Source organism: Ovis canadensis, chromosome 6 (genome assembly GCF_042477335.2).
Source record: "Ovis canadensis isolate MfBH-ARS-UI-01 breed Bighorn chromosome 6, ARS-UI_OviCan_v2, whole genome shotgun sequence".
NCBI classification, from domain to species: Eukaryota; Metazoa; Chordata; class Mammalia; order Artiodactyla; family Bovidae; genus Ovis; species Ovis canadensis.
The window spans coordinates 37,993,284-38,016,875 of record NC_091250.1 but is presented as its reverse complement, the minus strand read 5'-3'; the positions used below and the strand labels follow the sequence as shown (position 1 = coordinate 38,016,875).

Genomic DNA, 23,592 nt, shown 5'->3' with positions numbered 1-23,592 from the left:
TTGAGAAACACTGATATAGAGGTTATAAAAATCCTTTTGTCACATACCTAATGTTGGATTTGTTGAGTTTGACCTTGTGACTTTTTCCTCCACAGATTCCAGTTTATTCATCTAAAAACTATTTGACCACCTACTCAAAATATCAAGTGTCACATGGTAGAGAAGTTTCATCTACACTAGGGATTCGAAATTTTTCAACTAAGATTTGTCACTGAGTGAAGTGGTGTTGGGAACTGAATGGTAAGAGAAAAAGTGGAGAGCTTGGCCACGACTGGAAACTAGAAATAGGGTATTAGGTAAGAGGAACTCAGGATCAAAGGTGGTTTTTGTTGTTATTCAGTCACTAAGTCATGTCTGACTCTTTGTGACCCCATGGGCTGCAGCTAGACTTCCCTCTCCTTCACTCTCTCCTGGAGTTTGCTCAAATTCTTGTCAATTGAATTGGTGATGCATCCAACCATCTCATCCTCTGTTACCTCCATCTCCTCCTCCCATCAGTCTTTCCCAGCATCAGGGTCTTTTCCAATGAGACAGAACAGAATGGTGAGATTAACTGATGGAGCCAGTTTCTTCACAAGACATGATAGGAGGTCAAACAGTATTTGACTCTGTAAAAGAGATGAATGTATCTGGGCTTCCCAGATGGTGCTAGTGGTAAAGAATCCACCTACCAAAGCAGCAGATGCAAGAGATGCAGGTTTGATCCCTGGGTCAGGAAGATCCTCTGGAAAAGGGAATGGCAACGACTCCAGTATTCTGGCCTGAAAAATCCCATGGACAGACGTATCTGGTGGGTTATAGTCTATGGGGTTGCAAAGAGTTGGACAAGACTTAGCACTGCAAACCTATCAGGGACTACAGGCAAGAAGATTAGAATGGGTAAAAATGAAGATAAATTTTAGGTGTGAGGAGGCAGGAGGTTGGCCTTTAATAATCAATGTTAGCTTTCTCGGTAAAATAGGAAGGAGAGCTAGCTATGTGGTGACTGAATTGGGCATGAGAAAAGGAGGTAAGTGTGGGATCACTGAAAAGGGAAACTAAAGAACTAACAGAAGAAAGGAAAAAAGGCCTCCTTAAGGGCCTAAGGTAGAAGATCATGAATTTATTAGGGAAGTTTTCCATGTTGTTGTATAATTGTTTTCAAAGTGTAAAATTAACAGTTCTTCTCAAAAATTAATGTTCATTCTCATCTCAAAAAACTCAAATGACAGAATAAAACATTTTATGCCAAATTGAGAAAGAGGGTGTGTAGGAAGGAGGGAGAGGCAGTTTACATTTAATCAAAATTCATTTAGAGGATATTTACTGAACATCTACTATGCATCAAGCTCTGAGCTTGGCTTGTAAAATTTACATAGTTTTCATATTTTGTTTTATTTTTCCTCCCCAGTAGTCCTTAAGTCTGCAAAACTAAGAAGGTGCCTGGGTTGAAATCTGAAGCCTTGTCCATTCAGATTATCACTTTCTTTCCATCTTCACTCCCCATTTCCACTCAAGATACCTCAGATGGTTCTGTGGGTATCCCTAATGTTCATTAAACATGGTCTGAAAAACCAAAGATCTAATGAATATTAATACTAAAGCCTCATTATAACAGTTACATGTAAAACAAATAATGCAGGAGACGTGGGTTTGATCCCCAGATCAGCAAGATCCCCTGGATAAGGAAATGTCAACCCACTCCAGTATTCTTGCCTGGGAAGTCCCATGAACAGAGGAACCTGGCAGGTTACACAGTCGATGGGTCACAAAAGAGTCAGACACGACTTAGTGACTAAACAACAACAACAATATGAAGTTTATTAGAGATAAATGTAAAGACAGGCACTCAGATGCAGAGAATCTGGCCTAACAGCATGTGATACAGACAACAGCAATATGCTTAGGGCTGCCCCAAGGACCTATACATTTTTACCATGAAAGATGTAACTAAGTTATGCACAACAAGGCAGTTTACTTTTTTTGATCATCTCTCCTGGTCATATGAGAGTAGATTGTGTTTTTTAATAGCTTTATTGAAATATAAACTAAGCTGCATATAAAGTGTGCAGTTTGATAAGTTGACCTATGTATACACCTGTGAAATTATCACCAAAATCAAAATGATGAATGTATCCATCACTGCAAGGGTCCTTGTACTCCTGTGTAAACTCTCTTGCTCATTCTTCCTATCCCTCATCCACAGGAAACCACTGGTCTGTTTTCTGCCACTACTGATTATTATTTTCTAGAATTTTATTTAAATACAATCATAGAGTATGCCCTATTCTCTTCTCTGGCTTTTTACACTTGGCATAATTGTTTTGAGATTTATCTCTGCTGTGTCTCTTAATAGTTCATTTTTTTAAAAGTTGCTGAGTAGTAGTCATTCCATTTTATGGATATGCCACAATTATTTTATCCATTCACCTGTGGACATTTGGGTTGTTTCCAGTTTTTGTCTATTACAAATACAACTGCTATGAACATTCTTGTATGATTGTTCGTATGGACGTGTGCTTGCATTTCTCTTGAGTAAATAGAAGTGGAATTGCTGGATCATATGGTAGGCATATGTTTAACTTTTTAAGAATCTGCTACACTTTCTCAGGTGACTATACCTTTTTACATTCCTTCCTGCTGTGTATGAGAGTTCCAGTTCCTCCTGACTTCTTATGATTTGTCTTCAATCTTAGTCATTCTAACAGGTATGTAGTAGTATCTCATTGTCCTTTTAATTCACATTTCCCTGGTGACTGACAATGTTCAGCATCCTTTCATGTGCTGCTCTGCCATTCACATACCTTCTTTGAAGAAATAAATGTCTATTTGCATTTTTTGCCCACTGCTTGTTGGGTTCCTTTAGTCAGTATTTATTTACAGGCAACACAGATTAAACATTTACAGCAGCCAAGATTTTAAGAAGTAACCAAGTCACAACAAGGTTGCACATACATGAAGAATATGAAAAAGACTTTATTTTTAATCAAGGACTTTACTTTGTGTGACAGTGGAATTTAAGGGTTCACTATATAAATCTGAGGATTAAATCTGTTTTAGCTTTAGCTAGCAGAACCACTTTAACTCATATTGGTCAGTCCTTGTCACTTTACAACTAAGAGCATCGACAACAGTGTGCTAGCGCTGGCTCACGCTGCCTTATGAGTGCTGATTTAGAAAGTTTTAAAGCCTATGGCTGATTCATGCTGACGTTTGGTAGAAACCAACACAATACTGTGAAGCAATTATCCTTCAGTTTAAAAATAAATGAATTTTAAAAAATTTAAAAAGTTTTAAGAATTCTTCAGAATTTAAACACAGCCATTATCAGAAATTTTATAAACTGAAAGTTTATAGTAAAATCCAATATTACTGAATAATACTCAAAACTCGTTTTCTTAGTTATTTTACTATTTCATTATTATCCATGTTTTTATGATTATGTCTGTTGTGTGCACATGAGGGAAATCTTATAATCTGATAGTCTACACCTCTTTCCAACTCTGTGTTCAGTGATGTCCTGTGTTAGCTTGAAGTGAGAGTCACAGTGGGAGTACTGAACCCCACTGGGATTAGCAAACATCACAATCAGAACTTTTTTTTTAACCCTGGAGAGCCTAGTTGTTAAACTTACAGCATACTGGTAAAGACCCTTCAAACGACACTAACTTACTGTCCATAATGAATAATGAAGCTTCAGTTACATGGAGAATTCACCTTTCTGAAACAATTCCTCAAGAACAGATCAATATTTTTGTTACAGAACAAAGCTTACAACACCTATTTTCCTTGCTGCTCAGTTTTTGTCTTAAACTTCCAAGTTCCCTAAGGTTGAGAATGCCAAAGTTTGAGTAATGGGTAAGGAAGGGTGCTAATGTATTATTTTCGTGATCTGAAATAAAAAAAATACATAAAATATTTTTTGTAGAAGAATTACTACAAAGGATGTTAAATACAGAAAATTATAATGGGCAAAAAATAGGAAAGGTAAACAGCTCTATATTACCAAATTTCTATTCATGTAGGAATAGAGGAAACTAGGCTAAAATGAGAAGGCGCAAACCATGATACAAGAGGAAGTCCAAACTTAACCAAGATTCTGGATGCCTTCAGAAATTTAAAGTTACAGATTTGGTAACAGTATAGCAGTCTAGAGATGTCAAACTGGGCAGAAGAGGCAAATTCTTAAAGCACAAAAGATAATAAGTGACTGATACAGTTGAGTGTTCATTACAATTTATTTTTTTTTAAGTTCTAGAGGGAAAAATAGATCGATATACATACATTATACTCTGTATAAAATAGGGCTTCCCAGGTGGTGCCAGTGGTAAGCAACATGCCTGCCAATGCAGGAGACAGATGCAGGTTCAATCCCTGCCTGGGTCAGGAAGATCCCTTGGAGAGCATGGCAACCCATTCCACTATTCTTGCCTGGAGAATCCCATGGACAGAGGAGCCTGGCGGGCTTCAGTCCATAGGGTTGCACAGAGTTAGACACGAGTGAAACAACTTAGCACGCATGCATACAACATGGGTGTATAAAATAGATAACTGATAAGGACCTACTGTATAGCCCAGGGAACTCAGTGCTGTGTAATGGCCTACATACGGGAAAAGAATCTAAAAAACAGTGAATATATGTATTTATATAACTGACTCACTCTGCAGGACAACTGAAGCTGACACAACATTATAAATCAACTATACCCCAACTTAAAGTATTAAGAGAAACGAAGGATTTCAGAAGGAATAGAAACCATCTTAAATTTCAGGATCCACATGAAAAGCATATACATTTAAAATATAAAAGAAACATATACACATGACTTCCAATAAGACATTTTTATGTCTCACATGGAATTCAAATAGAGGTTAAAGAAACTGTTAGCCTGGATTATGGTAAGGTACTAGCATGACAACTTTGTAGAGTGAGGTACATAAAGAGTTACAGTTTGGTATTAAACTGAAAGGACCAAACAATCTTTAAACCAGTCAATGCCCTATATAATCACTTTACCAATGAATTGGACAAAATAAATCAAACTTTATCAAATTAGCTGGTAGGTGCAAACTTTTTTTGAAGTTAAAAATGAAGAGGAATACAAATTCCCAGGTAAATAACTTCTTTCTCTCTCTAGGAACTTAAAAATTTATCAAGGAGACTGAATGAAATGATCTCACATGAAAAATACCTAATAATACCTGAAACTAGTAAATGTAACCAACAACTACCTGCTGAACATTTCCACAATTAAGTAAATCACTATTTTTTCACTAACCCTTTTCCTGATTTCCAAAATCAGCTCCTCTTCTAACTGACGTATTTAGATGAATGTATTTTATAGTCTCAGATTCAGTATTGGGACTAATTTTTTTCTTTTACCTTTCTTTTATCAGTCTCTGTGTTGGGCCTTCAAATGCATACATTTTAATATACATTTTAAAATATTTTCATCATTATATTTGCATAACCACTCTGTGAGTAACGCAGAAGTTATAAACATTTCATCATTCTGTTGAAGGGCCTAACAAGGTGACTGGCATGTAAACAGGAAGCAGAGTAAGAAGTTAAATTACTTGCCTAAGTTGACAGGACCAGTAATTACAAGTCCTATGATCCTAATGTCAACATTCTTTTCATTACACTATGGTGCCTCTCATCAACTCATATTTGGTCCATTACTCTAGATTTCTAGTGATTTTCTCTGCCTTTACTCCTTACCCCTATCTTGCATATCAGTATCAGATAAAACTTAGCTTTTATTGAAAGATATCTCAATAAAGAAGCTGCCAATGGTTTCCTATTATACAGACAATAAAGATCAGAATCTTTGTTTCATACGTGAAATCTCTAATCATACTGGGCTTCTCTTGTTCCTTTGAACATAACATTTAACTTTCCTGAGACTGCCTTTGCTTTTAGCAGTGTTTCCCTTCTCTGAGTTACATATCCCTGAGTACAGGGACCTGAACATTTATTATATATATATGTATTATTTATATATAGTTTATAGACTAAGTATATGTATAACTACTACCTTGTATGTTTTGATGGAGAGGGGGCAGGGAGCACCGGTAAAATTTTTGACATTAAAAAAAGTCTTCGCAACCAAAATGTCCATCAGTGAATGAATGGTTAAAGAAGATGTGATATATATATACACTGGAATGCTATTCATCCATAAAAAGAATGAAATCTTGCCATCTGCAAACAACACGGTGGGACTTGGAGGGTACTACGCTCATAAAATGGGTCAGAGACAAATACTGTATGATCTCACGTATATGTTGAATATAAAAAATAAACTAGTGAATATAACAAGACAGACTCGCAGGTACAAAGAACAAACTAGTGGTTACCAAAGGGGACAGGGGTGGGGGAAGGGGCAAAATAGGAGTAGAGGATCAAGAGATACAAACAACTAGGCATAAAATAAATCAGTTACAAGGATGTATTGTACAGCACAGGGAATATGGTTATTTTATTTATAACCATAAATTGACTATAACCTTTAAAAATTGTGCATCATTATGTTGTATATCTGAAACTGATACAATATTGTGCATCAACTATACCACAATTAAAAAAGAAAAATGAGACCACTGCAGTCCCACATCTGGTAATGAAGGACTGTGGTTTTGATCATGTTTCTGCTGAGAACTAGGAAAGCTGAGACAAAACAAAGAAATGTATCTGTTTGAAGGCACTGGAAAGCTCTCAAAAGGATTTCACAGCTAAGACCTAGCAGAGTCAGACAGGTTGGAGAGGCGCTTACAGCCTCTCTGCTGGAGGCATCTGTCTCTTCCAGAAGCAACTAAGAAAAAAGCCTTTTGCAAGGTTACAGACCTAGGTGGGGGTAGAAGAGAAAGACTAGAGTTGGGCTCACCAAGAAAGAGACAAGCACCTCAGTCTTTCTGTTGAGATTCTAACATGCTGCACCCTACAAGTCAGAGTGAACCAAAAATAGATTGGAATTGAATCATCTCTGTTCTCAACTAGATTGCAGTGATCTGAGGATGCTAATGGCCCTCGCTACCTAACAGAAGTAAAAAAAAATCCTCTCTAGAAGAAAGTCATGCTATCCCAAGCCCTAAAATATCTCTACAATTGTTTATATACAATATCCAGCACACATAAAACAATAATCAGGTATATGAGATGACATGACAAGACAGAGAACCAACCACAGAAACAGGACTCACGGGGATTATGAAATGAAGACTGGAAAACAGTGTAATTAGGGAGTTCCCTGGTGGTCCACTGGATAGGACTCAGGGCTTTTACTGAGGTGGCCCAGGTTCAATCCCTGGTTGGGGAGAACTAAGACCCCACAAGACATGTGGCACAGCCCTCCCCAGAATTCCCCAAAATACTATGATTAATCTGTTCAGGAACTTAAAATATGAGTAAGAATGTGGAGAATGGAAACACAACCAAATGGAATTCTATTATTGAAAGATACAAGAAAAACCCAGTGAGTGGATTTAATAGCCAGTTATACAGAGTCGAAGACAAAATTACAGAACTGGAAGAAAATTCAGAAGAAACTGTGGACAGATTAACAAAAAGACTAAAAGATGACAAATGGAAAAACTTAGAAGGTAGGAGATACAGAATTTTTAAAAAAGTCCAATATAGGTATATAATTAAAACACAGAAGGAGAAGCATGAGGGACTGTAACAAAGCAATACTGAAAGAGATGTCTCAAATAAACAAAAATCATCATGCTTTAGATTCAAGAAGCATTATAAACCTTTAAGGAAAAGGCAAAGAAAATAACACCTAAGCACTTCATATTAAAAGTGAACTATGCTAACTATGCTAAAAGTGAAAAATGTTAACTGCTGATATTCAAAGAGGGGGAAATGTTGAGCATCCGTAGGTAAGAAAATTATTCTATCAAATGAATGACAATAAGACAGCCCCTTTGCAACCAAATGATGCTATCTTTAGAGTACTAAAAACAGAATTCAAATTCAGATAATGTAACTTTCAAAAGTTAAGACACTATAAAGCTATTTTCAAACAAACAGAAACTGAAAATTGGGTTTCTCTGGTGGCTCAGCTGATAAAGAATCTACATTGCAGGAGACCTGGGTTCAGTCCCTTGGTTGGGAAGATCGCCTGGAGAAGGGAACAGCTACCCACTCCAGTATTCTGGCCTGAAGAATTCCGTGGACTGTATGGGGTCACAAAGAATCGGACACAACTGACAGACTTTCACTTCACTTTTTCACCTCTGCCTTGGAGGAAAGAGTAACCTTTGAGTAGAGAGAAATGTTCTCAGATGGAAGTTCTTACATTTTGAAAGCGATGAAGAACAGTAAAGAAAATATATGGGTAAATCTCAACAAATAATTACTTTTACAAAACAATGCTGACTTATTGTGGAGAAGGCAGTGGCAACCCACTCCAGTACTCTTGGGAAAATCCCAAGGATGAGGGAGCCTGGTGGGCTGCTGTCTATGGGGTCACACAGAGTCGGACATGACTGAAGCGACTTAGCAGCAGCAGCAGCAGCTGACTTATTGTGTTTAAAACATACAGATTTTAACTCTAACAACACATAAATTGAGAAGAGGGGATAAAATGGTCAAGGGTATTCACATCGTCCAGGAAGTGCATAAAGTACTAACAATATACTAGACTTACATATATATATTTTATTTATTTATTTATTTGGCTGTGCTGGGTCTTAGTTGCAGCATGCGAACTCCTAGTTTCACAAGTGGGATCTAGTTCCCTGACCAGGGATCAAACCTGGGTCCCCAGCATTGCTCCTGTACCACATCAGCATTGATAAGTGCTGTTATCATTGATCCTGTACAGCAGTGAAGTCTGTACCACTGGACTACCAGAAAAGTCCCTATACTAGACTTTTGGATGTCAAGGATGCACAGTCTAATTTCCAGAGCAACTAAACTATAGTAAAAAGACATGTAGGCCTCTTTGGTGGCTCAGCGGTAAAGAATCTGGCTGCCAGTGTAGGAGACGCAGGTTTGATCCCTGGGTCAGGAAGATCCCCTGGAAGGAAATGCCAACCCACTCCAGTATTCTTGCTTGTGAAATCCCATGGACAGAAGAGCCTGGTGGATTACAGTCCATGGGGCTACAAAGACTCAGACATGACTTAGCGACTAAACAACAGCAACAAAAAGACATAACTAAAAGGAAAAGGGGAATAAATACACCTGACATATCACAAAGGATGAAGAAAGAAGAGAAAGAAGAGTGAAGAGCACGGGAGACAAGGAACAGTAGGATAGCAGCTTTAAAGCCTCATGTATCAGTAATAACATTAAACTTAAATTGACTATCCCAATTAAAAGATAAGACTGCTGCCTTGGATTTATAAAGATATGCCTTAAACCTGTTTTCAAGAGGTAAATATTAGAATACAGAATAGTTTAAAGTGAAGAGATATGCAAAAACTAAAAGACTGGCTATGCTTATATCCAAGACACAATACAAGAGATATAAAGCTCATATGTCAAAAGCCCTAACAGGAAACAAGTGATACACTCAGGATTGTTTGTTTTCAACAGAGGGACTAACTACAAATGTGTGTATAGGGTATAAGAGAATTACAAGGATAGTTCTGTAATTCAGGGCTAACAACAGGGGAACTGGACCTCTCTTAAGCTCCAAGAGACAGAAGAAATTAACCAAAGTCTTAAGGGAAGAGAGAACTGTCAAAAGAGTTCGAGGTGAGAGAGGCAATGATCTTTGGTCAAGGTACACATTCAGTTCAGGGCAACCGCTAATGGAGGGAGCCAAGGGGAATATAAGCACTTATCTCAACTCTTTTCCACCATACACTCTCCTTCTATCAGCTACTGATCATGGGGTGGTATCAATTCAGTCACACTCTCATCTGAAGCCAAAACCATTATCCACCCCAGACTTCCTCATATATGGTAAGGGAGAAAAGAAATAGTAACAAAACATGATTTATAGTTTCATAAAACCAGTGTTTTAGCTGGTCATGAAGACTAGGTTCATGAGCATAGTTGCTTTCTATCACCACCCATCTAGGTTTCTCTCACTCCTTGTTTGCACCTAAGCTGAATGGAATTCTTTACCAGGTAAAAGTGAAGTCACTCAGTCGTGTCCGACTCTTTGCGACCCCATGGACTGTGGCCCACCAGGCTCCTCTGTCCATGGAATTTTCCAGGCAAGAGTACTGGAGTGGGTTGCCATTTCCTTCTCCAGGGGATCTTCCCGACCCACGGATCAAACCCGGGTCTCCCGTATTGCAGGCAGATGCTTTACCGTCTGAGCCAGGTAGGGTGATCCAAACATTCATTCTTATAAGATGAAACCAAGTGGAGGTCCTTTTTGGGTTACCTTAGTTTTTTCATTGACTGTTGGCCAAGAGAATACTGGTGAATATCATACATTCCATGTAAAGTCCTACTCACTCCACTATGCAACAGCAATCAAAGTTCCCCTTTTTAAAAGGAATCTTTCTCCTTTGTCAGTAGTGTTCCCCCGCACCACCCGCCCATTGGTTAATGATAGGAAAAAGTCCTGCCAGCAGGCCATGTCCACTTCTAATTCACTGAAACCATGTTTCTTAGGAATCATTCCTCCCTTGAGTACTAAAACCTCCAAAGCACTAAGACTGATGCTTCAGGGACCAAAAAATTCCTCCAGTGGTTTACTAGGCATAATAAGAGAATGCAACACAAATGCATACGTGTGAACACCAAAAGACATACACAACAATGTTCAGAGAAGCTCTCCTAATAGCCAAAGAGTGGAAACATCTCTAATATCTATCAACGATAGAATGGATAAATAAATGTGGTATAAAGTAGAATACTGAATACTGTATAGCAATGAAAATGAATGAATGTATGTTACCTGCTGCAGGTAACAACATGGATAAATCTTACAATGTTAGATAAAAGAAGCCAGAAACTAAACATACATTATGTATTCAATTTATATAAAGGTTAACCGCTATCAAACCTAATCTTTGGTGTTAGAATTCAGGATGGTGATTACCCTTGGGAAGGATGAAGAGTAATGACTAGGAAGGAACACAGTTATTGATGTGGGTGGTGACTATAGTTAACTTCATTTTGTGATGTCATGCTAAACAACTATATTTGTGTTTTTCTATACATATGTTTGGAGAAGGCAATGGCACCCCGCTCCAGTACTCTTGCCTGGAAAATCCCATGGATAGAGGAGCCTGGTGGGCTGCAGTCCACGGGGTCGCGAAGAGTCTGACACGACTGAGCAACTTCACTTTCACTTTTCACTTTCATGCATTGGAGAAGGAAATGGGCAACCCACTCCAGTGTTCTTGCCTGGAGAATCCCAGGGACGGCGGAGCCTGGTGGGCTGCCGTCTATGGGATCACAGAGTCGGACACAACTAACGTGACTTAGCAGCAGCATACATATGTTATGCTTCCATTAAAAAGCTTATTTAAAAAAAAATACAACTGTCATCTTGCATATAATGTATAATTTCTCTGGAAGCTTTTGTTTTTCTGTATTTTTCAGCTTGACTATAACATGCGTAGGTGTGACTTTCACTGTAACTTTTCTGCTTGTGATTTACTGAGCTTTGTGGATTTATAGTTCTATGCTTTTCACCAAACTTGGAAAACATGCCACCTGATTTTTTTTTTTTTTTTTACAAAATTAGTCAGACTGAAAAATAGAGGGACTACTCTCATCTCCACTCTATACACCTTCTGGGGAAGGCAGCACCATATACTGATTATGGATTCTAAGCATATACTTTATTGTTTAGGCCAGCATCCCTAATTTGCAGGTTATTGTATCATAACTGGCCAGTTTTCCAATTTGTTCTGAGTTCTCGTCTAGCCTGTCAACTCATAAGCCAGTGACAATGAACCAGTATATACCCTTACCTCAGGCCATGTCTCCTAAAGTTATTCTCTATGGAAAGATTTCCCTTTACCATCAAGTGTTAGGGCCACTAATGAGTGGTGGTTTTACTGACCATTCACATCCAGCTGTGGCCAGCTCACTGCAGATTCTTTCAAGAATGAACAGGACCCACACTTTTTTCTCTTCCATTAACTGGTCAGCAGGAACTCCTCCTGAAGCCAACTGATATGGGTTGGGGGAGAAATGCTGAAGGAGCAGGGTCAGGGACTACAGGAGTCTGAGTCACCTGCTCATTTAGTTTAGTTGTAGCCAGTTCCCAGTCTTACAGGGAGTGGACTGCTTCTGTGCTCATCCAGCTGTATGGTTTGGTGAATCAGGTGACATCAGTTCACGACGGGTGGTTCGATTATTCATGCAGTCACTTGAGGTCCCATGGTCACGTGTTCCATCCTACCAGGTAGCAGGAGCAAATCTGGAGCTGCCTTTCAAAGAAACGAAACAAAATGTTGTTGGCTGAGGAAGATATGTCCTTATTCCCAAACCAAAGGGTCTGTGTTGTAATTCCCCTATGGGAACTTCCCTAAGCCTTCATTTAATATCTCTTACCACGTGAACTTCCAGTACCAGTGGACCCCTGCCTAATCACAACCGCCCACCCTGCCTGGCTCAAAACTTGCAGTCTTACGGTTACCCAGAAAACAGGTTAGAGCAGGTCACCCAAATGTGATTTGGTTGCCCCCAGAACCCCCAAAATTCTGCTATACCTTTTTTCCTTTCTCTTTGTTGTAGTGGTAGGAAACACAACTACCCATCACTTATTTGAATGGATGCTCAAACACGTCTCCGGCCACTGCAACCCTAAAAACTTGGGGCAGTCCTGGGCTTATTGCTGCATCTTCTGGCAGGCATGTGTCTTTATCAAATCATGCAGAATGCTTGCTACTCCTTTCTCATTAGGTTCATGTAACATAATTTCATTGCTACAATAGACTAGTATGATATTCTGTGGCACAGTGATATGGTCAAGGTCCCTTTACACCACAGAAACAAGAGGGATGTTGACATAGCCCTGAGACAAGACAGTTAGGGTTTACTGTTGTCCCTGTCATTTAAGTGCAATATGCTTTTGCCTTTCTTTACTGATTAGAAAGGAGGTGGGAGTGGGGGGCAGGGCACATTTCCAGATCAATACCTATGTATCATGTCAAAGTCTATATTTCTTCCAATGAAGATACCACAGCTGGAACAACAGCAGTTGCCCCCCACCTCCACCCCACACCTGATTAAGCTCTGCAATAATCCACTGTCATCTTTCACTACCCATCTGTTTTTTACCTTGTCATCTCCATGATCCATCTGGTGATCACACAGGGAATTTATTTATTTATTTATTTTTTATTTTTTTTTACTTTTTTAGTTTTTTTATTTTTTAAATTTTAAAATCTTTAATTCTTACATGCGTTCCCAAACATGAACCCCCCACCCACCACCCTCCCCATAACATCTCTCTGGGTCATCCCCATGCACCAGCCCCAAGCATGCTGTATCCTGCGTCAGACATAGACTGGCGATTCAATTCTTACATGATAGTATACATGTTAGAATGCCATTCTCCCAAATCATCCCACCCTCTCCCTCTCCCTCTGAGTCCAAAAGTCCGTTATACACAGCTGTGTCTTTTTTCCTGTCTTGCATACAGGGTCGTCATTGCCATCTTCCTAAATTCCATATATATGTGTTAGTATACTGTACTGAACACAGGGAATTTAAATGGGAATATGCTATCAGTTGCCATGCCAGCACGGGGGCACTAATTCTGTACTGCTTTTCTTTTACTGTCTTGAGAGGGAGTGGTAACGATCAGTTCTGAACTTCTATCTAGTCCTACCTACCATAACAACACTCACTCCATTGGTCAGGAAATGAAAACGAAGATTGCTTCAGTTATTAAAATGTATTTATTCTTACCTCACATCTGGGGTTGGAGAAGTAACCAGTATGGCGCTCTCTGGGCTGTTAGCCAGACTCAGGCCAGGACTCCATCTGTCACTCGACTTTCTTGGGGGCCCCTATTCTAACCAATAAGTAGCCACTGAAGAAGGATTAGGGCAATGATTCCCTAACTTGCTCGCCAGAATTACTGGGGGAGCTTAAGAAAGGCCTGTCTCTCACCCCCAGAAATTATGAGTTAACTGGCCTGGGGTGTATCCTTGGCTTTAGAATTCTAAGGTGCTCTTATGTCCCGACAAGTTTGGGGACCACTGGGTCTGGAGAAGATCAATGGTTATACTGCTGTGGCTGCATTGCAGGGTTTTTCCTTGAAGGGACCAAATCTCTCCCCATCGAGAAGCACCAAGTCTGTGACTTGGATGAGATGCTTCAAATTTAACTCCTCGGGTTCTCACTGGTCAAAACAGCAAGATCTTTAATTCTTCTGTAGGTTATCACTTGCCAGAGCAAGCTGCATACTCCTCTGATGGGGAAGCTATGTCAGGATTTGCCTGGAGGAACTGGGAGGTGGTGAGGGTAAATTCTGAGGACAGTAGGAATCAACTTAGGAGAGAGCTGCCCCAAAGCTTCATTCTTATCTGCCTAACTGTCCCCATCCGATGTCTCAAGGCCCCACTCCTTTCTCATCAATGCTAACCTCAGTGTAAGAAAACTGAAGAACTGAGGATTTAACTGGTACTACAAATCTACTTTATCTGCCCACTGTCCATAGGGTCGCACAGAGTTGGTCATAACTGAAGCAACTTAGCACACATGCACGCACACACAGCCCCAAAGTAGAAACAACTCAAATAGCTACAACAGAATGGACAGAGACAGCCTATCCACAAGCAGAATATAACAATGAACACGAACAAACTACTTCTACAAGCAACTTAGATAAACCTTACAAATGTAATGGTTGAAATACACGTATAATTTCATTCATGTATGAGTCAAAACGGGATCTACAGTTATAAGTTAGTATGAGTGGTTACATCTGGGGAAGAGGTTGGGCAGTATAATTACTGGGCTGTCACATAAAAGGTTTCTATGTAATATTCTATTTCTTGGGTGGTGGATAGAGGGATATTTTTACTTATGATAGATACTGATTTATGCAGTATGCTGTATTTCAGTTTTTCAAAAGGGTAGTCCTAATAAGACTGCGAACTACCAGTTATGCCTACTTGCCCCTCGCCATCAATTCAAACACTTCCTTGAAGGCCTCGTTCAGATTCCACAACTAACTTGAAGCCCAAGCACTTCAGCTAGAAATGACTTATCTTTCTGCTTGGTTTTCATTACATCTCCTGGGAGATAGTGTAATATAGGAGAAATGGTACAGGCCAAGGGGCTGGGGCTTTAATCTGTAAAGCAATAATAAGTAAGAGAGTGATGTGGTCATATTTGTCATACCTGGACACCATGAATTTGCTTACCTATACTTATGTATATTTCTTTGACTGTGGACAAACAAAAACTTACATATACGTGTAAGTATAAAACTGTCATATGCTTGATTGTTACAATATTTGTTCCAGTGTATCATGCCTCTGTTGTTTGTGCCTCTTGGCAATGTGCCTTTGCCACTTTCACTATCAAAAGGTACTTTATTTCCCCACTTCTTGAATCTAGGCTAGCCTTCCTTGTGACTTACTTTGACCACCGAATGCAGCAGCTGTGACTTAGTGCAACTTCTGTGGATGGGGCCTAGAGAGGCTCTACAGCTTCTTTTGTTACCTTCTGGAACACTGCCCTGGGCCTCTATGCTGTGAATAAGTCTGGAATGAAAGACCATGTGAAGAGAGCCACGTGAATGAGCCCAGAAGAAACGACAGAAAAACTTTCTAGTCAAAACACAGAATGGTGAGAAATAATAAATCATTCTTGACTTTAGCCATTAAATTTGTGGTTGACTTGTAGTGCAGGAAGATAATCTAGTCTGCTGTGGCAGAGACTGCTGTTGTCTCTCAATGTCCTTTTTTCTTCTCTTCCTTTAGTATTACAACTCCCAAGTTTTGACTTAGTACTTCGCCACATAGGCAAGGACTATATTTCCTAGCCTCCCTTGGAGGTCTGGCCATGCAACTACATTTTGGCCAAAAGAGGAAATGATGGCTGCAACTTCTGTGACATGCCCTTAAAAAAAAGAGGTATACTGTTTTTCCATTTCCCATTCTCAGATACATCTTGGCAGGAGGTGAATCAACCATCTTAGGCCATGAAATAGAAGCCACATATTGAGTATAGCAGATTAACAAGCTAGAATGAGGGTGGATCCCTAACACCTGATGCTGCTGTATCAATTGTGAACTGATTATCTCTGAAATGTTACAAGATAAAAAAATAAACTTTCATCTTAAGTTATTATTATGTTGGCCTTTAAGCAACCAAACCTATATCCCAATAATACGTATTTTCCATTATTCCCCCATATAGTTATATACAAATACACGTGTGTGTGTATATATATATACATATCTACAAATATAAATATTTTGAGTGTAAACATACACACACACAAATATGTAAACATTTATGTGTGCTGCTGCTGCTGACTTATAGACTGGGATCACATTATACACACTTTTCTTCATCTCGCTTTTTCTCATTTAGTAGTAGTATCTTGTGGAAATCACAATTCAATTCATACTGCTTTAATTTATTCCTTTTGTTGGATACAAAAACTAATTCACTCAACCATTTTCCTAATAATGAGCTTTCACTTTGCTACTTGTTTTTAGATACTATGGATGATGCTACAATGAATACTCTTATAGACAGATCCTTACACATTTTAAGGGCTTCCCTTGTAGCTCAGCTGGTGAAGAATCTGCCTGCAATGCAGAAGACCCTGGTTTGATTCCTGGGTTGGGAAGATCTGCTGCAGAAGGGATAGGATACCCACTTCAGCATTCTTAGATTCCCTGGTGGCTCAGCTGGCAAGAATCCGCCCACAATGCGGGAGACTTGGGTTTGATCCCTGGCTTGGGAAGATCCCCTGGAGAAGGGAATGGCTACCCACTCCAGTATTCTGGCCTAGACAATTCCATGGACTATATATCCATGCAGTCACAAAGAGTAGGACACAACTGAGTGACTTTCACTTACATATTTTATACCTACTGGACAGATTCCCAAGAAAGATATAGCTAGGACAAAAGATATTTCTAGTTTAAAACATTTTAATACAGGTTGCCAGACTGTTTTGCAAACAGGTTGAAAAAGTTCACATTTATACTAGTATGCATGCCTGCTAAGTCACTCCAGTCATGTCCTTCTCTTTTCGACCCTATGGACTGTGGCCCGCCAGGCTCCTGTGTCCATGGGGATTCTCCAGGCAAGAATACTGGACTGGTTTGCCATTTCCTTCTCCAGTATTTACTTTTAAATTATAATCTTTGCCTAGTCAATGACTGCAAAAGTGGCATCTCAATACACACTCATAGATTCTATTATAGGATAGAACGCCTTTTTTCCAAGTTCACTCTACCATGTCTCTAGGAATTTTCTATTAGGCGCTTGTGTATATTGTTTGTTTTAAGCAACACAAGTATTACGGAAAATGATCTTTAAAGTTTTACCGGTTGTTATTAATTTTAAAATACCAGTTTTGTTTCTCTAGTTTTGCTTTTATTTCCAGTTTGCTGCATTTCCTCTTCCTCTTAACACTGTGGGTAAGGCAGGGCAGTTAAAACGTGGTTCCTCAAAAAAGGGGGAAGTATAAAAATGCCACACACCAAAATCAAAATCCTCTTTTAAAAAAAGTTTTGTTTATCCTTAAAATTTTTCTCAACACATAAACTGACAGATTTAAATAATTTTTTTAAAAAGACTTGCTTAGTTGTTCATGTAATAATCATTGATTTGAGCCCAGGAGGGTAAGCCTCCTTTCAATCTACTCAAACATTATTAGGTATCCCATTAATTTCATCTTACGGTTCCGTCTGTCAATCTGCAATCCCTTTTCCTTTTCTTTTACTTTGGGCTTATTTCCTTGATCACATGTCCTACTTCTTCTTGGTTGTCATGTAAGTGGTACACATCCTTCATTGGTTTCTTTAGAAAGGATGTGTGAACTGCATATTTGAGACATTTTAGGATTGAAAATAATTTCTTTTAGCCTTGTATCTGAGTAACAGCATGGCCTGTACAAAACTCTAAATTATAAGTAATTTTCCTTCAGAATTTTGGAGCATTTCTCCATTACCCTTTTGCTTCCAGAGTTGTTACTGAAAAGTCTAACACATTCATCTCTGTATGCATCACATGAAATCTGTTTTTTCTGTCTATAAACTTGAACAATCTAGTCTTTGTCTCTCTACTTGTTATCTTTACAGAGTAGAGAAAGGCAGGAGAAACACAGGAAAAAAGCTCCAGAAATCAGCATGGGGTCCCCTTAAGCATTTTATACTTCAGTTCAGTTCAGTTCAGTCGCTCAGTCGTGCCTGACTCTTTCTGACCACATGAATCGCAGCACGCCAGGCCTCCCTGTCCATCACCAACTCCCAGAGTTCACCCAAATTCATGTCCATCGAGTCAGTGATGCCATCCAGCCATCTCATCCTCTGTCGTCCCCTTCTCCTCCTGCCCCCAATCCTTCCCAGCATCAGAGTTTTTTCCAATGAGTCAACTCTTCGCATGAGGTGGCCAGAGTACCGGAGTTTCAGCTTTAGCATCATTCCTTCCAAAGAAATCCCAGGACTGATCTCCTTCAGAATGTACTGGTTGGATCTCCTTGCATTCCAAGGGACTCTCAAGAGTCTTCTCCAACACCACACTTCAAAAGCATCAATTCTTCGGCACTCAGCCTTCTTCACAGTCCAACTCTCACATCCATACAGAACCACTGGAAAAACCATAGCCTTGACTAGATGGACCTTAGTTGGCAAAGTAATGTCTCTGCTTTTGAATATGCCATCTAGGTTGGTCATAACTTTTCTTCCAAGGAGTAAGTATCTTTTAATTTCATGGCTGCAATCACCATCTGCAGTGGTTCTGGAGCCCAAAAAATAAAGTCTGACACTGTTTCCACCGTTTCCCCATCTATTTCCCATGAAGTGATGGGACTGGATGCCATGATCTTCATTTTCTGAATGTTGAGCTTTAAGCCAACTTTTTCACTCTCCACTTTTACTTTCATCAAGAGGCATTTTAGTTCCTCTTCACTTTCTGCCATAAGGGTGGTGTCATCTGCATATCTGAGGTTATTGATATTTCTCCCAGCAATCTTGATTCCAGCTTGTGTTTCTTCCAGTCCAGTGTTTCTCATGATGTACTCTGCATATAAGTTAAAAAAGCAGGATGACAATATACAGCCTTGACGTACTCCTTTTCCTATTTGGAACCAGTCTGTTGTTCCATGTCTAGTTCTAACTGTTGCTTCCTGACCTGCACACAGATTTCTCAAGAGGCAGGTCAGGTGGTCTGGCAAGAATACACAAAAGAACTGTACAAAAAGGATCTTCACGACCCAGATAATCACGATGGTGTGATCACTCATCTAGAGCCAGACATCCTGGAATGTGAAGTCAAGTGGGCCTTAGAAAGCATCACTATGAACAAAGCTAGTGAAGGTGATAAAATTCCAGTTGAGCTATTTCAAATCCTGAAAGATGATGCTGTGAAAGTGCTGCACTCAATACGCCAGCAAATTTGGAAAACTCAGCAGTGGCCACAGGACTGGAAAAGGTCAGTGTTCATTCCAATCCCAAAGAAAGGCAATGCCTAAAGAATGCTCAAACTACCGCACAATTGCACTCATCTCACATGTCAGTAAAGTAATGCTCAAAATTCTCCAAGCCAGGCTTCAGCAACACGTGAACCGTGAACTTCCTGATGTTCAAGCTGGTTTAACCAGAGATCAAATTGCCAACATCTGCTGGATCATGGAAAAAGCAAGAGAGTTCCAGAAAAACATCTATTTCTGCTTTATTGACTATGCCAAAGCCTTTGACTGTATGGATCACAGTAAACTGTGGAAAATTCTGAAAGAGATGGGAATTTTATACTTAGAGCAATCTTAATTACCCACCCCCGCCACAAGAGCCGCATGTGATTAGCATTGGCACACTGCACTAACATACACACTGTGCAGCCCTTGAGCAACCGCTGTAAAAAACAAAATAAGACGCAGCTACAAGAAAAAAAGATGTGTTGATGGTGATGTAAAAATGATAATTATGATGAAGATAAATGCTAATACTATTGTGCACGTCTATGTGCCAGGACTGTTTCAGTTGCCTTGTACATATTAACTCACTGAATTAGTATATACCATACAACCTTAAGAGGTTAAGTATTATCTTCATTTTATAGGTTACATAATCTACCCCGGCACAACCAGCATTCTAGTCCAAGTAGTCTAGCTCCAGAATCTTCTGATCTTATCTATTATGCTGTATGACATTTTGGTAGTAGATGCTAATCAGTTTTTGCTGTTTATTATACTGTTTTTTTTTTAGTTTTTTATTTTTTAAATTTTAAAATCTTTAATTCTTACATGCGTTCCCAAACATGAACCCCCCTCCCACCTCCCTCCCCATAACATCTCTCTGGGTCATCCCCATGCACCAGCCCCAAGCATGCTGTATCCTGCGTCAGACATAGACTGGCGATTCAATTCTTACATGATAGTATACATGTTAGAATGCCATTCTCCCGAATCATCCCACCCTCTCCCTCTCCCTCTGAGTCCAAAAGAATTGGAGAAGGCAATGGCACCCCACTCCAGCACTCTTGCCTGGAAAATCCCATGGACGGAGGAGCCTGGTGGGCTGCAGTCCGTGGGGTCGCTAAGAGTCGGACATGACTGAGCGAATTCACTTTCCCTTTTCACTTTCATGCACTGGAGAAGGAAACGGCAACCCACTCCAGTGTTCTTGCCTTGAGAATCCCAGGGACAGGGGAGCCTGATGGACTGCCGTCTATGGGGCTGCACAGAGTTGGACACGAGTGAATCGACTTAGCAGTAGCGGCAGCATACTGTTTTAAAATATCTTTTCTTGACAAAATAAAACGTTGGCAAACGCATGTTTACTTCCTTAATTTAAAAATGTATTGGTTGGTGAAATGTGAAAACCTGGAAATCACCAATTTATAGGACCAGTAGAGAGAAAGAAAATGAAAATTTGAGGGAAGATAATTGATGGAACAAGATCTTAGAGGGTCAGTTCTAGAACATAGGGAGCTGGTAGACCTGAAGGACTGGGAAGATGCTAAGTACAGGAGGAGTTATAGCCACATTAGAGATGATGGTGAGGAAAAAATCTCCAGTAACTAAAAATCAAGGTCATCTGAGCACAAAATAAGACTGGTAGTATCAACTTAGAAGGCTTAATAAGTAAATAATAAAGAATGGTGAAGATTTGGAGCAACTTTTGTGAGAAATGGGAAAAAAAAAAAGCCAGGAATAAACTGACAGCTAGAAAAATAGAAATGGTTTCAACACTAAATATATCGAAGAAGTCAAAGAATAAGGTTAGAGGTAGTAACGGAGTGGACAATGTATAAACAAATATAGCAAGTTGTGGTTAGAAGACAAATTTAAGATCTCAAAGCCAGAATAAATGCTCGTTCATTGATGATGATGATACTGATGATAATAACCATTTATTAAGCACACACACTAAAAAAATTAATTAAATCTAGTCATAACAAGCATTACTATCAGCATATTACAGCAGAGAAACTGAGGTCCTAGTGAATTTTCAGTAACATTCAAGTTTTCCATAAAACTTAATAAAATGACTCTGAAATTCATATACAGTAGGAAAGAATCTGGCATTTCCAAGGAAACAGGTGACTATTAACCATTGTTAATATCTTGCTGGGTATTAACACTTATAATAAAGCTGTAGCAATTATGACAGTGTGATCATATAATAGAGGTCACACAAATTAACCAATGGAAAAGAAAAAACAGTCCATGGATGTGTGCAAATCTGATTTGGAATCAATGACATTACAAACTGTAAAAGAAAAGTCACACTATTTAATAGTTGCTGCTAGAACAATTAGTTGTTTATATATATAATAAATAAATTAGAGCTCTACCTTATGCACAAAAATAGTAGATTGAGTTAAAAAAAGAATAAAATATGAAGAATAAAAGTTTACAATTTTTAGCAAAAAGATGAATATCTTTGTCATTCTGAGGTAGGAAATGACTTCTTTTCTTTAGGACAGGATTTCTTAAATCAGACACCCAAAGCAAAAAATACACAGGAAAAGATGAATAAATCTGATTACATTCAAACTAAATTTCAATGTAAAAAAAGACACCATAACAAACACCAGAGAAAAGGCATGGACTGGAAGATGACAGGCAACTAATACAACCTACAATGTATTATTATCCAGAAAACATAAATCAATGAAAAAGATGAGCAAAGCAATAGAAAAATGGACAAAGATGCCCAAAGATGTCCTGGAGGCATCTGGGATTAGTATTAGAGAATCTGGGCTGGAAATAGAGATTTGGGCTGTATCAGCTTACTTATCATATATAAATTCACAGAACCAGATGAGTTTCTAGGAAAGATGTAAGGCAAGTAGAAATTTGGGCCTAGCTAGGACATAAAGCAACCAAAGGATTACCAATCCTCATTCTTCCCCTATCCAACCTGGGGCTGTACAGCATAAGGGATCTCAGTTCCCCAACCAGAGATGGAACCCATTCCCCCTGCAGTGGAAGCACAGAGTCTCAGCCACTGGACCACCAGGGAAGTCTGCTCACTCAAATTCTTAATCCTAATCACTGCTTTAACCTTATCCACATACTATTTTATCTGGCTTTTTCTGATCATAACTTTAAGTCATTTAAAGATGAGGTCTAAATGTAAGAAATAAACACTTATAATAAAACCAGATTTTGGGACGTCCCTGGTGGTCCAGTGGTTAAGACTCCAACCTTCTGTAGGGGGTGTGGGTCTCATCTCTGGTTGGGGTCCCTCACACCATGTGACATGGCCAAATTAATTAATTTTTAAAACCCCACATTTTGTTGGGTATTACATCAGAAGATGATACTGGGGAAGATTAAAAGCAGGAGGCGAATGGGGCAACAGAGGATGAGATGGTTGGATGGCATCACCGGCTCAATGGAGATGAGTTTGAGCAAACTCCAGGAGATAGTGAAGGACAGGAAAGCCTGGTGTGTTGTAGTCCACGGGGTCACAGAGTTGGAGGTGACTTAGAAACTTAACAACAACATCAGAAGGTGGTCAGACAAGCCTGCCACTTCTGTTTGTAACAATTACCTTCAGCTCCTCTACTTTATGTTCTGCCAAGAAGGTAGGGTGGTAGAAATGAAGTGGAAATTAAAAAATACAGCAAAACAGGACTTAAAATTTAAAGCAAAGGGAATGTAAGAAAATGTTCCCTAAAATGCACAATAAGGGTTTTTTTTTAATTGGTGGGGTTAGGAACTATCTCCTTTTATACATTGTATATATACATATATATAATTATTTAATGGATCAGAAATAGCTAATGTATGTCTACACATCTTGAAATTTTAAGACAAAAGAAAGAAAAATGTTTCATCCATATAGACTTCTATTCACTGTATTTCTTCTACTTGGATAGCAAAACAGCTATCCACTGCTCAAAGAAGTCAGTCACAAAAGAACTACATAGAGGATAATTTAACTACATAGAGGATAATTTCTTTTATATGATGTAAGAACATGTAAAGGAAGAATAGTGCTGGTGGTGGTAAGGGGATGTGATTAGCAGGGACATAGAGA

The 23,592-nt window shown here is 39.1% G+C and overlaps 1 protein-coding gene and 1 long non-coding RNA gene across 5 annotated transcripts in view; one reads left to right on the top strand and one right to left on the bottom strand.

The window, feature by feature from the left end:
- Positions 1 to 23,592, bottom strand: part of UBE2D3 (ubiquitin conjugating enzyme E2 D3) — a 66,218-nt gene that overhangs the window by 40,175 nt on the left and 2,451 nt on the right. For 2 of the 4 annotated variants that reach the window (XM_069593602.1, XM_069593603.1), the window contains exon 2: positions 11,964 to 12,329. The gene's annotated coding sequence lies outside the window, so the exon portion shown is untranslated. Of the gene's footprint in view, positions 1 to 11,963; positions 12,334 to 15,500; positions 15,625 to 23,592 lie in introns of all 4 variants that reach the window. The other 2 variants (XM_069593601.1, XM_069593598.1) reach the window with 2 other exon arrangements.
- Positions 96 to 15,739, top strand: LOC138442359 (uncharacterized). Its single transcript, XR_011257661.1, has 2 exons — positions 96 to 240; positions 15,479 to 15,739. It is a non-coding gene; the product is annotated as an uncharacterized lncRNA (long non-coding RNA).